The 15,876-nt window shown below is 36.2% G+C and overlaps 1 protein-coding gene across 4 annotated transcripts in view; it reads right to left on the minus strand.

The window, feature by feature from the left end:
* Window positions 1-14,832, minus strand: part of zmiz2 (zinc finger, MIZ-type containing 2) — a 52,462-nt gene extending 37,630 nt beyond the window's left edge. For 2 of the 4 annotated variants that reach the window (XM_067397425.1, XM_067397430.1), the window contains exon 1: window positions 14,212-14,832. The gene's annotated coding sequence lies outside the window, so the exon portion shown is untranslated. Of the gene's footprint in view, window positions 1-3,075; window positions 3,286-14,185 lie in introns of those variants that run through there. The other 2 variants (XM_067397427.1, XM_067397428.1) reach the window with 2 other exon arrangements.
* Window positions 14,833-15,876: the final 1,044 nt, after the last annotated feature.

Here is a 15,876-nt window from a genome sequence, read left to right on the forward strand (position 1 = left end):
AAAACATGATTTGTGAGAATTCATAAAAATGGAGTTATCTGTTTTTGCAAATAAACTCTTCATATATATATATATATATATATATATATATTTTTATGAATATATGAAAATAATATACTCACATATTTATTCATATTTATTTTAAATATTTATTTTAAATAGCATATACATTTGTATATTTACATATACATATACATATATATATATATATATTTTACACACAGTTTTATTCTGAATTTCACCCCTCTTAATGTCTGTTTTGCAACAACTCGAACAGTCCCCCTGAATAATCTTGTCAAATTATGTTGTATGGCCAACAATATCGTGTGCATTTCACACGCAATGGTCCTTACCAACCCCCCTTGCCCTCTTTTTGTCTTTATAATGATAAATTGTGCCTTGCTGCCCGCACACGGGGAGGTGTGCCATATGGAGGGTGTGAATGATGACATAGAGCGCTTCTCTCTGGTGGCCAGATTAGATGGAAACAAGCCTGTTTGGGGAGTTGCCTTGTGGCAGGGCAGAGCGGTGGAGGACCTGCGTCAGAGCCCGGCGCGACGCTGATGGGAAGATTAGACAGCGGCTGACATTGCAGATGACAGCGCAGGAAAGATTCATTTTGACAGAGCGTCCGGTTTTCCTGCACAAGCCTGAGCAACGCACAACCGTCATCATTCTGATCTGATTCTGGTGCTATCAGTTTCGAGCGGCTCATTTTAAGAGCGACAGCTCATGTTTTACGCTCCATGTTATTTTATTGATCTATTTGACTATTATTTACTTCTTGATGGTTGTAAGCAAGTACACAAGAGGATTGTAAATGTTCTGTACCTGTAACATCACTGGCATGAACAACACTGATGTTGCCCTACAAATATAAAGGGACAGTTCACCTAAAAATTAATACTCACCCTCATGTCGCTCCAAACCTGACATTGTTTCTTCTGCGGAACACAGAAGATATTTATAGAATGTTTTTGAATTTAGAATTCATAGAACTGTTTTTGTCCATATAAAGTGATTAGACAAAATTGGACCCCACTGATTTTCAATGTACGAACCCAAAAAAAAAAAAAAAAATTTTTTCAAAATATCTACTTTTGTGTTACGATGAAGCAAGCAAGCCATACCGGATTATGACTTTTAAACTACTATGGTTCTGTCTCTTTATTGGTTTGCAAGCTTGTTCATTATTAAGTGTGCACATAAAAAAATCTGAGAAAGCCATTCAGATTGCTCAGAGAGGTCAGAAAACTCCCTTGACAGACAGACTTATCAAAAGAAGGATGCTCACTCAGTATCCCTCTGGCAGACACGCACAAGATTAGAAACATTCAGAGCTGTCAATACAAATATGTTTTTTTTGGTCGTCTGTGCCTGAAGGAAAGGATGAAAGAGGTTACAGAGAGAGACACTTTACTATTTGGTGTTTGAACTGCCATAGTGTGTCTAAGCCTTTTCTCAGGTGGCCAAACACCAATACAGTAGTGTATTTGGGAGTGTGTATTACAAGACATTGAACACAGCATCTAATCCTCCTTATCTGTACCAGCTGTCACCACAGTCTACTAAAAATAAGAGGCGGAAATCAACGCCTTACACCTTCTCACACTGAGACAAACTAGTGGACTAGAGCAAATAAAAGTGTTCAAGCTCAATTCACAGCATTTGTGGCATAAAAGTTCGTAATGTTTTTTCCCCTCCTCAGAAAAACAAAATCTGGGTTACAACGAGGCACTTAATGAAAGTGAATGAGGCCAATCCATAAATGTTAAAATACTCACTCTTTCAACAGTAAAAAAACAAACAATAAAAGTGTGAAAAAATTGGTAGCTAAAATTTGTTACTAACCTTTTTTCTATAAAGCTATACATAAATTTTACTTTTTTGTCAAAATGAAATGCTATCAGTTATTGTTAAATAAAATTATATAAAATCATTTTTGTTAATTGAAATAAAGCTGAAAATAAAATATGAATATTAGATGAAAAACTTAAATGAAGTTGAAGTGCTAAAATTACTTAAACTAAAACTGATATAAAAATATAATAAAATAATATAATTGTATATATAATAAAATATAAAAGCATGTAACAAAACTAATAAAACCTAGTATTAATAATATATATAGTATATAAATAATACTAAAACAACACTGAGCCTTAAATGCAAAAATTATGATTTAAACAGCTGTAGTTTAAACAGTTTAAACAAAAGAATTAATGTAATTAATTTAAGTGCTTTAAAAAAATTGTTTCACATTTAAATTTTCACATCCTCCAGAAACTTTTTTTTTGCCCCATTTACTTCCATTGCAATTCGTTTTTTTTTTTTTGTTTTTTTTAAGAAAAGGAAGGAAGAGACCAATATTTTTTAGCAAAAAAGCAGTCGATTCAGCTTAACTTGTACTGAAACCAAACTATTCCTTTAACAAATTTCCATAATGATTCACAAAAAAATGCACACAAACTCTCATGATGCATTAATACCAGACTTTTCACAGGAGTGTTCGCACAATCTGGCAGGGTGTAGCATATGGACGTGCGGATGACCACAGCTAACTGTGTGTCTGAATCATGAGATTGGCCAAAAAAAAAAAAAAAAAAACGTGAGTGAAACCATTAGCTGCTTGTTGTCTAGATGAGCACCCCTTTAACTGACATTCCCAGGATTCCTAGCAGCTGGTGGAAAGGTACTCTGGGGTGACCCCTGCGACCCTTGCACATTGATATCCGAGACAAAGTGTCTTTACCTTTCTCTGCAGTTACAGCCGAATAAACAGTCCTCAGGCCACAGTCCCTACAGGAGCAATTTGCGTGAGTGGTCAAAAAAAAAAAAAAAAAAAACACAAAAAACCCTGCAGTCCCAAAGAGATCAAAGCTATTCCTGCGTTTTCAAACATACAGGGGGGAGTGGAGAACATCAATTTGCAGAGCAAACGGCAGCTGCACTGAAAGGGAAAGAGCTACCTGCCCCCACCTCAGAGCGCTCGCCGTCCACCCCCCACTCCGCTCGTCCATCCCCAACGTCCATTACCACCCCCATACACCTCTGAAAGTGGAATTTACTACTCACACCGAGTCTTTGAAATGATGGGCTGTAGAATCATCTCTCCTCCTTTAATCCCGTTAGATGTGCTTCCACTACCGACGTGGCCTTTGAAGGAGAAGCTTTGCTCGTGGACGAGGATCTCACCAACATTCGCCATTAGTGAGGTATGAAGCCTCCGGATCTCAGTGCCAACGTTATCAGATAATAAAGTTAAAGTTGAAGCACAAAAAATTAGATAAATTAACGCTAAATTGAAATATTAAAAAATGTATATGAACAACAAACGCACATAACAAAATTACTAAAACTTAAACAGAAAAAACGAAATTATAGAAAAAAATCCAATCATAATATTACTAATAATAAATAATTACTAATAATAGTAGGGATGGGTATTGACAAATTTCAAGATTCGATTCGATTCTGATTCAATTATGAATGATTGATTTTAATATCGATTATTTTGGATCTATATCAGGTAAAGTACATGGCAAATTTTCTGAAGGAAAAAAATCTCAACTAATGCTGTAAACTATTACTACATTATTATATAATACTGAAGTCTGATTTGTAAGTCTGATTAGCTGATTTGTACTAACAGTGCGCTTAAGGATTTTTATAATAATAAAGTTATAATACTAACTTTACAATCTTCAATTCGTTTTTTGAAATATAAACATTTAAATGGTGGTCACTAAATGTGGTTTTCCTGAGGTAAGTGTGACGTTGTGCGACATTGAAAGCTGTTTTATTGACGTCTTTCAGTGGTTGAAACACCAAATGAGTGATTACATGAGACATGATACAGATTTCGGTAAGTTGTACTCTTATCTTTTAACATACCATCAGATGTTCATTAATGTTTATTTTGTGCTGTAACTGGTATCAAAACGGAGGAGATGATCAGTTCATGTGCGCTTGAACTGAGGCACTACAGCGATCTGTCACGCCACATTAAACGGTGCCAAAACAGTATTTATTTTTTTTATTTTCGTAATAAAATAGGCAGAATTTGAAATCCAAGACTTTGTTTCATATCAAAATAGGGCTGTCAAACGATTAATCGCGATTAATCGCATACAAAATAAAAGTTTGAGTTTGCATAATATATGTGTGAGTAATGTGTGTAAATAATATGTATATATAAATACATTTTTTTGTACATAAATAACATATTTCTCTTAAATATATACATTAATTTGTGTGTATTTATATATAATATAAATTGTATACAAATATAAATAAATTCATATACTTGTAAATATTTCTCAAATATATAAATGGATGTTTGTATTTTATATATATATATATATATATATATATATATATATATATATATATATATATATATATATATATATATATATATATATATATATATATATATATATATATATAAAATAATTACACACAGTAGACCCACATATATTAGGCAAACTCAAACTTTTATTTTGTATGCGATTAATCGTGATTAATCGTTTGACAGCCCTATATCAAAAGTAACAATGCACAAAGCTTATTCCGTTTTATTAGATGGGAGGCACTCTATAATGTACCATTCATTCATCAACTGAAAACAGGATACACTTGCCTAATCGATTCTTGGGATTTAAGAATTGATATTGGTTCGTAAAAATGAGAATCGATTAAAATCGAGAAATCTCTATATTTTTTTTTTACCCAACCCTATATAAAAGTACATAAAAGGACTGTAGGGATGGGACGATTATCGGTTTCACAATAAACCACAATAAAATGTCCTGACAACTAGTATTATCATTTAAAATGTAATTATCATTAAAACTCACAGTATATCCTGTCCAGGCAGCATCAGTCTGAAGCAGCCGCAGCATGCAACATTGTTTTTTAGTGCGAGAAGACATGGCAAAAGGCAGTGACAGAGCTCAGGAGATTCATCCCCCCAAAATCCACGGCTGCAGCTTCTGACGTCCGATATCGTACGTACTATTCTGTGTCATTGTTAAGCCCCACTAAAGGCATAAAAACATTGTAAAGAACCATAAAGTTTTTGTGCACTATATTACAAGACTTCTGAAACCATTCGATAGCTTAATGTGAGGTACAAATTAATATATAAGTTAATGGAAACTCATCTCTCCTCAGTCATTCTCTATCAGCATTCAAACAGCACGTCACGTTCGGTTACGAGTGTAACACATTGAAACTCACTCCAAGATTAATGTTCCCATTATTATACTTTATTTGTTGATAAAGGTCTATGGTTTTGCATAAAAACACTTTATCTTGCGTTTATTTCCGTTTCTAAATCACGTCATCTTTCAACCAGGTGTCTGTTAGATCACAACACTGGAGTAGAGAGTGCTATGCATTGCTCTTCATACACACAGTAACTGAAATTTAAAACTGTTAAAAGAAAAGGCTCATTAAACTGTTGCATAGATATAATACACTACAAATCTATATCTTTTCCCTTTGTGGTTTGAACATTTCAATGCGAAGAGCTGCGCGCTGTGACTCCATGAATCCAGCGCTTTGCCGCTCTGTATCGCAGCCTTTCATATTATAATAATTTTACCCAATGAAAGATTATTAATAGACCATATTTTTCTGTCCAATCTATCATATGCTGTCGCTTCATTAAAAAGCTGTGCTATATATGTAAAAGAAATGTTTTTTCATTATAAATACATTTACTTGTTCTTCATCAATGTATTTTATAACAATACAAAGAGCAATGTGGAACATTTTACCTTTTATTTGTTCCCCACTGATTTTTTTTTTTTTTTTTTCACTATAATAATAACTATAAGAATAACTTTTGCTGTGAATTATCCACTAACCTCATTTATAATAGTAGTTCTGCCATAGATTATGAATATAGCCTTCTCTTACTGTGGCAGTTTAAATCTTTGCAAATAAATAAATTTGCAAAGCCAGTCATGTCAAATTACAGCACTGAATAACGCATTTCTATGGACAAAATGCATCTAAAAACAGTGGAGGAAAACATAGTGAGCTGCTGCAGGAAAGGTACGTGATCCAAGCTGCCCAAAACGGGAGAATTCTTTACTTTTAGCTTCAAGCTAATGTATTAACATAATGTTTAACATGGCTTGCCCTGTCAGGGGCTTTGACAGATGTGTGTGTGATAGGTTTCCTCAGCGCAAAACTTTTGTTTTATAGTTATATACTTATCTGTTAAACTGACTTTACTGAATGAACATCAGTGAGCGCATATGCGCATCAAACAGATGGGACGCATTAAACAGGGAGACAATTAATGTTCAACGCAAACATTTTCATTTTGCTGAAATATCTTTTGATCGACGTTGAATTACATGTTGAATTTTAAACTTAAATGTAAGTATTTTTTGAGAGTGATAACGGTAAAGGGATAACTGCGTAACTGAATATAAATGTAAGACGTTTCTTTCATTTACAGGATAAAGAAATGACAGTAAGAGGTTACTGTGTCCAGAGTGAATGTGTGTGTTCCTGCAGAACATTCCTCTTATCTGTTATCTGTTTCTTTATTATTATCTTAATTTTTAATGTTGGGATTTTTTGGGATCTTTTTGCTTTAAAGCTCTTTTGCATTTAACATAGATATAGATATATTCACTATATGTTTTCACAGCATTCATTTGGCACGTTTTTTTGAAGAACAATATTGGGCAGGATGAGGAATAGTGCGTTTTATCAAGAAAATAGGTGTTTTTATCGGATTAATCAAAGAAATTATCGGCCAACTAATTGATTATCGAAATAATCAGTTGCAGCCCTAGTATCTAAATAATAATAAAATAACACTAAACACCATTAACCCTAAAATGTAAAATTGATGATTTAAACAGCTGTAGAGCTCAAATAATACACAAGTTTAAATAGAAGAATTAATTTAAGTGCTTTATTAAAAGCATCAGCTTCACACTTCTTTTTCCAACACGGATTTGAAGGAGAGGCTTTGCTTTCGGCATTAGCGAGGTATGAAGCCTCCAGTGACGTGGTCTGGATCTCAGTGCCGACAATATCAGACAGCCGTTTGGGAATGCTAATCATCCGAGGACGGCCATGAGAGAGTCTCGACACTTTGGCAAACCCCGTCCGGCAGCCTGCAATCTGACTTCAGCAATTTCCAGAGCGTTCCTCAAAGAGGCGAAACGTCTAATTTGTCAGTCTGGAGAATGTGAGCACCAGAGAGGGCGATTTATCCAGGTTTATGACCTCTGCCCTCTTGTTTTGATCAGGCAGAGGTGTGTTTAATAAAGCAGCGAGTCGTTACGGCGTGCTTGCATGCACACAGCTAGTCAATAAGAGGTTACAGATCTCTCTGCGCCTGTCTTCTAATGCACTGTCTGCAGGGGCAAAACCACAGGCGGATTACTGCCAGGCCTATCCGATGATCTTCAGGCTGTTCTGTAATGCCGCCACCCGCCTGTTAACATGCCGCTCGTGCAACGCCTGAGTGGTGTTAATGCAAGATCTCCTCCCTGATGCACGTCTCCACTGCATTCCACATGTTAGCTATATAAAAACTAATTTTAGATTAATTCTAGATAAATCCCTATGTGTTTTCCTCCATGATATAGCATGATCAACAACAAAGAGCCCATATTAATCTGCGTCTTGTAGCGGTTAGCCATTGACATCACCAGGGAGGGAAAACGGACACGGAGCTGCTCGAACATCGATTGCATTGATCTGTACCTCAACATCTTAATGTTTAATCACAAAGCAGCCCCCTTTACTCTGCAGTCATGTGATCCCATTAAACCCTTTAACCACATCTCTCCCCAGGCGGACCGCGGGGGTCCGCGCTTCATACGGTCTCTCGGACCGCTCAGACATTTAATCCGCCACAATTGATGACCGCAGAACACAGAACTCAAGAGAGGAAATTGACGTAACGGAAGGGTTTTTTTTGAAGCTGTGTTTCAAAACACCAAATATAGCCTGGCTAGATCCATACATGTGGCAGGGACATTGATTTCAACACTGCGTGCGTTGCTCACTCCGCGGATATAAAAAGAAACTCCCCCAGAGTACTGAAACAGTGAGGCAGACAGAAAAGAGAGGGCATGGTTCTGAATCTGTCTGTGTGCGCTTTTACGACTGCAATCTGGAGCGTTACTCTCTCTTTGCAAGCGCCAAACAACGTTCAACCTTACCAGCCACCTGCAGGACAAATGTTAACATGCTCCATGTCTAGTTTAAAGATTTTACCCCATTTCTAAAGCTATAATATATACATTTAATACATGCACACTATGCAAAGCATATGGTTTACATATGTTTTAAACATAGTATGCAACCGTAACCATTTCTAAAGGTTGCATGCTACATTGTCATCTCTCATCGTATAATCTCACTACGTGGCATGTTTAACTCAGCAAGTGGCATTGAGTTAAAGTGTTAGTTCACCCAAAAATTAAAATTACCCCATAATTGACTCACCCTCAGGCCATCCAAGGTGTATATGACTTTCTTTTTTCAGCGTTACACTAAAAATATCCTGGCTCGTCCCAGCTTTATAATGGGAGTGATTGGGGGATGAGTTTTTGAAGTCCAAAAAAGTGCATCCATCGATCATAAAACGTACTCGACACAGTTTGTGTAAGACAAATATCCTTATTTAAAATTTTATAAAGTAAAATAGCGAGCCTCCGGGTGCGACAGCCATACACATTTGATGTCCGTCCAAAAGCATTAACTTCTGTGACATAGTACATTTTCTTCATTTTCAAATGTTCATCAGTCTTTTATTGTGGCTCTCAAAGCTTCTCTTTGCATTGCACTGTGGGATACAGTCTCTCATGCAGTGTGGTCTGGGTGTACACGCCACATTTTAGCACATGCAATAAGCCATTCATGTAATATGGCACAATATAAGAAATAAATGTACAGTATCCATACTAAAATAGCATTATTAGTGATTAATCCATTATGAACAGGGCTCAATTTATGGACTCAAAATAAATAGACTAAACTAACGGGAAAAGATTTATGTGTGAAGGAATCGCTCTTTCTGGACGGCCTTTTATTTGTCTTTGTGTGAGGTCCTGGATTAAATTACCTGCTCATCCTTTTGTTCGTACAGAAGGGCCTCTGTTGACACATCCCCTACAAAACTGCTGTCTTCACACTCCCACTCTGAGCCAAGGTCAAGCACAGTGTTTGCACAAACCAAGGTTAAAAAATAAAGCGATAGGTTTCCGGGTGCAATGACTCTATTTTAATACACGACTCCTGTCCTCAAAGACATGGCATGCTAATGGATGTGGCTTTATTGTTATAGCTGAGACACGTGCATGGAAGCTACTAATCATTAACAAGTCAATTAAAGTCAGATGAAAGGACTGATATGAGTCACGACTGTCAACTCAAACAGAGTTCAAACATATGACAGGAACGCGTGGAGTCTAAGGGTGTTTTTACACTGGCAGTTTAGTTCAAAACGGGGCACAATTCGCATGAAAAATTGGTAACGTGAAAGTCGTCATGTGGCGAATGATGGTGGTAGTGTTGTCAAAAGTACCAAATTCAGTACCAAATCATTACTGAAATTTTAAAAATGCGACTCTTTGAGCACAGTTGAGCAGATTTGTAAACACCTCTGATTGGCCATTGTTCACACACTCATCAGATGTGTCTGATCAGCTACAGTGATCAACGCACGAGAGCGTTTGAAAGCACATGGAAGTGTTTGAATTTGAAAGCAGGTATTTATCAATGGACCGGTCCGCGATAGATGCCTGCTTTCAAATGCTCCCGTGTGTATCTGTTTGAGTGTTTGGTGAAGAGCATCATTTATGTCTATTTACAACATGTTTTTGAAGCGTTGATCATTGTAGCCAATCACAGACACATCTGATGAATGCGTGAACACAATGGCCAATCAGAGGCGTTTACGAAGGGTCACATTTTTAAAATTTCTGTACCGACTTGGTATCGAAGTCAGTACTTTTGAAGTGTAGGAGGTGGTCTGAGTTTGGTTGCACTGGAACTGTGGTGTGATTCACATGATTGTGAAAGCAACTCAGACTCGGGTGCACACTTGTTTGGGTAGTAAAGAAACCTGTGCATGCATTTTAGCCAATGACAAAGTCATTAGTTCACATGTAAGGGATCAAGGACCACGCCCCACAATTTGGCACGCTTGTGATTCATTGCTAAGGTTAAGCATCATAGATTAAAAGTTTATCATTTGCACATGTTTTTTCTTGCCTATTTACACATTTAAGCGGTTTTAAACTATTCCAGCGCAAGAAGAGTCAAAAGAGAGCTTAATTCATTACTCGAGCGCTGTTTCATGTGCAGCCAAAGCGCGCATACACAGAGAGGCACATTTCAATAGCGCGTGAACACAAAATTGACTCCTCTTCTCTTTCGGATCTCCTTGCACTTGAACGGACACATACAAACAAAACAGTGCTTCCCACACATAGACTTTACTTGGGCGGGCCGCCCACATTTAATAACGGCCGCCCAAGTATATTTGGAGACACATTTTTGCTTTTATTATTTTTATCCTCTTTTATATCCGCGCAAGATAACGAAACCATCCGCAATCGATTAACTAGTCGTTTCATACCTGCTCGTTATGTGTGCATCAGAACGCTAATGAACGCTAATTACTCCCGCTAATGTTCCCACAGGCGCTGTATTTTACAAAGTCACAAGGGGGCTTTAGACTGCTTCAGAAGTGATTCTCAATCAATGAAAAGCACAGATTTATGCCAAGCGATTGCTAATGAACTCAAGCTGATGAATTATTACAATGTCTACTTTATGGCCTTTATATAAAATGTTTTAGACGATTCTAAGAATCTGAAGGATCAGCCTGCAATAGTACATACATTTCAAAATAAGAGTCCTGGTGTATTTCGGGCTTGTTTATAATTAAAAATCACACGCTAAGTTTTTTCTTTTGGGCATTATTGGTATTTTGGTTACACAAATTGTATTTAATTTGATTTCCATTTAATTCATGGTAAATTATTGTAGTCTCCCCCACAGGAAGAAAACACTAAGAACATTATTTGACACACATAGGCTAAATTTTACTAGTAAAATCTGTGTCCCATTCACTGAGAGAGACACTATATGACAGCAAGGAGAACATAGGAAAACGTAAACTATTTAAATGCTGTAATTTTGCATAATTTACAATGCATAATAATGCATAATATTAGTATGTAATTAAATGTAATATGTTATGTAATTAAAATTAATTTTAATAACTAAAAATACTGATATATTTTTTCTCTCAAATCGATTCTGAGCTTAGTTTTTAACAGCAAATGGCACTCTAGGCTAGTTTTTAACTGCACACTCAAATGATCACAAAGAAGACAACTGGAGAGCGCTCGTGCGCTTGGCTGAGTCATGTAAGTGGTTAAATATACTTGCACCTCAGCTCAGAATGCTTTTATGACATGAGATTAATGTAAACAGGTCACTGCGAACACCCTTTTAATTCGCTTCAACCTTTTCAAACTTTATAAATGATTATTTTAGGTTTAAGTGTTGTGTGTAAAATGGAAGCAAGCAAAGTACAGGTGTTTCGCACGTAGTGCCATCTGCTGTTAAAAACAAGGTTCAGACTCACTATCACGACACATCAGAAAATATCGATCCAGATTCTTTGTATTGTGAATCCTACTATAAATACCTGCTGCTGTCTGTGTGTCGTTAATGTTAATCAAACAACAACACAGCTTTAACAACAATTAATCTATTCAATTTATACAGTAAACACTATAGTGTTATTTTACATTTAATGATTACATTTCTTACTTTATTTGTAATTTTTTTTTAATACAGTTTTAACTTTATTAGTTAAGCTAGCACTTAAAGTGAGCTTTAATGAAATACAAAGTTTCATTCATTCTTTTTTTTTTTTTTTTTTTTTTTTGCTAATCCGGAAAATTATTCGATCCGTGTTAGTCTGTCTAGTTATCATCTTAAAAATAAAAATGCACTATATTTTTAATCAAATTTTAAGTCTAAACTCAAATAAATTAAAGTGTTTATTGGCATTATTTGCCAGTTTAGACTTTTGTATGTATATTTGTATATCTTGAGGGTCAGAGAGGTCATTTATCTGCTATAAATATAGAAATTAAAAAGTTTCAACCAAGTGTGGCTGGATCATTGTGGGACACAGTGCATTCAAATTTGCACAGTATACATACTATTATACAGCAGATAACACAGTATGCTAGTACACTATTTCGAACACAGCCCAATTTATAAAAACAAAGGAGGAAGATGACATGATGCAGATGCTTACATTCAAATTTAGGGGGAGGATAGATGGGATGCTGTAATTTTTTTTTTCTTGGATTGAAAATTTTGATTTAAAATGCTTGTAAGGCTGCGAGATTGTTCTCATTATATATCAATATGACAACAAAATTTTACAGTAAAAGTGAAAAAGTACAGTAAAATTTACAATACTAATATCTATGGCTGTCTTATTTTCTTCATTCTCAAATGTTAAACCTTTGAGCTTCTATGCAGCAAGTTCTGTACGCTCATGTACGCAAATATTACCTGATAATACCACAGAAGCGCAAACAAACTCTGAGCACGTTTAATAACATTAGACTTAGGCCTGTATCCCCAGAGAGAGCCGACACAAAGCCATGACTCTCATCTTTAGGACCGAAGCTTTATTTGACACTGCCGAGGCCGGCCCGCCATCAATTATTGACTAACTCCTCACGACGAGAAGTGCTTTTAGAAAACATTTCCTCAACACATAGGGCACATATAAAGACAATGCAACGTCCTGAGTTAAATATTCATGACAATATGTAATGATGTCATCATTTCTTTTAAAAACCCAAAGAACGTCAGAGTCCCTATGCTATTTGTCCAGAATAGCAGATGGCTCGGGTCCTTATCATAATTAAGTGATCTATCACCGATGGTGTTTCAGAATGAGACACCACATGCAAATTAGGGCCTAAAAAAAATAGAAAAATCAGCAGAGGGATGTCTGTGGCCATCACTTGACCCCTGGGGATGGGCAGCGCGGCATTTGTCGCCTACCTGGTCTGTGACCCGCAAACACAGAGTTCTGTGCACAACCTTCACCATCTGTCCATCTCACCTGCTGTGTAGTTACTGGCCTAAAACGCCTCCCGCTACACCAACCTGCCTGTAGGTGTGCTGCCAATATGTAAAGCATCTGGGTGGAGCGCTCTATCATGATGCTAATGCAAAAGGTATTGTGATGCGACAGGCAAAACCCCCTCCCATGCTGCCCCGTGTATGTGGAGCAACTCGGTTTCAGCTCAAATCCCCAAAAAGATGGCTGAAACAAGGAAAACAAGCATTAGATCTTGTATGTTTCACACAAACACACCCCGATACTAACGTGTAGAAACATCTCTTGGAGCAAATCCTGTGGTCTCTAATGACAAAATTCAGAGGTTGTGATTCATAACAAACAACTTAAACCATACACAACCAAAAAGCCACAATGAAGAGATCACTGTGACAGGCAACACTAGATGCATTTAGCTGTGAAATTCACTTAACAGCATCCTGATTGATCTAATAAAAGCTGTGCTATATAATGCCACACATTTCACTCATCAGATCAGAGCTGAAACCATGTTTGCATTGAGAAAAACTGAGAATGCACCAGCTCAAACTGAGATTCACTGTCTAGCTCTATATTTCACACAATAACCACATTGCATGAGAGTAAATCATGCATCAGGGACCAAAGCAATGCTGACTGGATGCATGCATTACATTTTATAGTGTCATTTCTTTCTTTTAACACACATTTAATGCCTTTTACCATTTTTTTTAAAACAGCTAACCCTGACTGATCACCCAATTCATGCTCTGGAGTCTAGCAGGAGGCATTTACAATGGAAGCTCAAGTGCATGGGGTCCATCCTTACTCTATTTAATCATTTGAGGGCAACACATATTTACAAAAGAAGATTATTGATTTGACAGCTGGAATAAAGAAGTAATGAAAAGCAGGAAACGACTGTACAGGGCCATTCAAATCACCGAGCATGATTGAGAGCTGAGTCTTGGATCACACTAAATAGCACTACATACATCTGCGCATACAAAAATAATCAAAATCACTTATCGAAAGAGAATAAGGTGAAATAGATCATACAGAAAGCTCAAATGATCCGTGCTCACCTTCCACTCCGGCTGCCCGAGGTTGATCTGTTGGCTGGATTTGATTCCGTGTTCGGCTTTCCTTGTGAGAAAATCCTCTCGAAATGTTCAGGAAAAGGAGATCAGGATCTATTTCGATCCTCGCTGGGTTAAAATGGATAAAAACTTAGCCGTTTCTGTCTTTTCTTGGATATCTGAGGTTACCTCAGAAATCGGAAGCCGTGCGAGTACGTTAAAACCGTTAAAACTGGATCATATTATCTGTGAATGTTTCCGTTCGTTACGTATTTCTTTCTATATGATCCATAGGTTGTGAGATAAAACGTCCCTAGGCTTTCTATCTCCCAGCATTTGTGTGTTTTAATGAATTGTTTTTGTGTAAATCCAAAGAGTCGCGGCTGCTCTCGTGTTGCTTCTGCTGCTGCTCCTGCGCGCGCGTGCGTGTGTATGTGTGCGCGCGAGTCTGCTCGACTGCATTCCTCCCTCTATTGCACAATGAGTCGCTATAATTTATTCATGAGATCATGGGGATGGAGGTGCTCTGTCGGAAGAAAGAGAGGCAGTTTTTCTCTTTCTTGCTTGCTTTCTTTCTTTCGTTCGTTCGTTCTTTCTTTCTTTCTCTCTTTTTTTTGTCACTCACCCCCTCATCGCCCTCCCCAGCTGACTGACTTCCCCTCGAATGCGAGACTCGATTAATGGAGCGTCGAGGAATCGATCGAACGAGGCTGGTGACGATTGTGCTGCACTCGATGATGAATATAAAGTGCCATTCATTGTAGAATCACCTGTATATTTATATATGTTAAAATATATAACATGCATTAAAGAGCTATATGAAACGTTTAAATCATTTTTAAGTAGGCCTTATGTATTTTCTTTAAAACCAGAAGTGTTATTTCATTTCTATACTATTATAATATTTATTAATATTTCAAATGATCTTTTAATTTTATATTTTATAAGTTCATTTGAAGCTAAAACTGAAATAAAAATAAATTAAAACTATTAAAAAAACGAATAAAATAAACTAACAAAAATGACAAAAGCACATAACAAAATTACTTCAAATTTTGTTATGTGCTTTTGTCATTTTTGTTAGTTTATTTTATTTGTTTTTAAGAAAAAAAGTTTTAATTTATTTTATTTCAGTTTTAACAATTTTATTACTTCAAATTAAACTTTCTTTGAAGTTTTTAAGTTTTTCATCCAATATTTATATCTTAATTTTTTCACATTCATTTCAATTAATGAAAATGACTTTTAATAGTTTTAGTCTTTTTGTTATACTTTTTGTTTATACTTTGATTTTTTATAGAAAAGTCCCCATAAGTTAATAAGTTCATTTTTAAATGTCTGTAAGATCTTAAAGTGTATTAAAGAATCAAAATTTTTCCATGTCACAAAAAGTACATTTTCTCACCTTTTTACAATGTATTTTAAAAGCATAGGCTATTATTAAAAAATAAAATTTGTGCAGAGATGTAAAAATTAACATTTTAACTTTATTAAAAAACATTTGTAGGGAGACCAGACCAGATTCCAGTTGGTAGATGAACCCTATGACACGAGAACGGCCACCATTGTGGCTCTAGATGATCATATTGTTATGTTAATAAAAGGAATTTTTGGGGAGGGTGGAAGACGCTTGAGCCAAAATGGCGCACCATTGCTGCGTTATATAAACGT

This window comes from Chanodichthys erythropterus, chromosome 10 (genome assembly GCF_024489055.1).
Source record: "Chanodichthys erythropterus isolate Z2021 chromosome 10, ASM2448905v1, whole genome shotgun sequence".
Lineage (NCBI taxonomy): Eukaryota > Metazoa > Chordata > Actinopteri > Cypriniformes > Xenocyprididae > Chanodichthys > Chanodichthys erythropterus.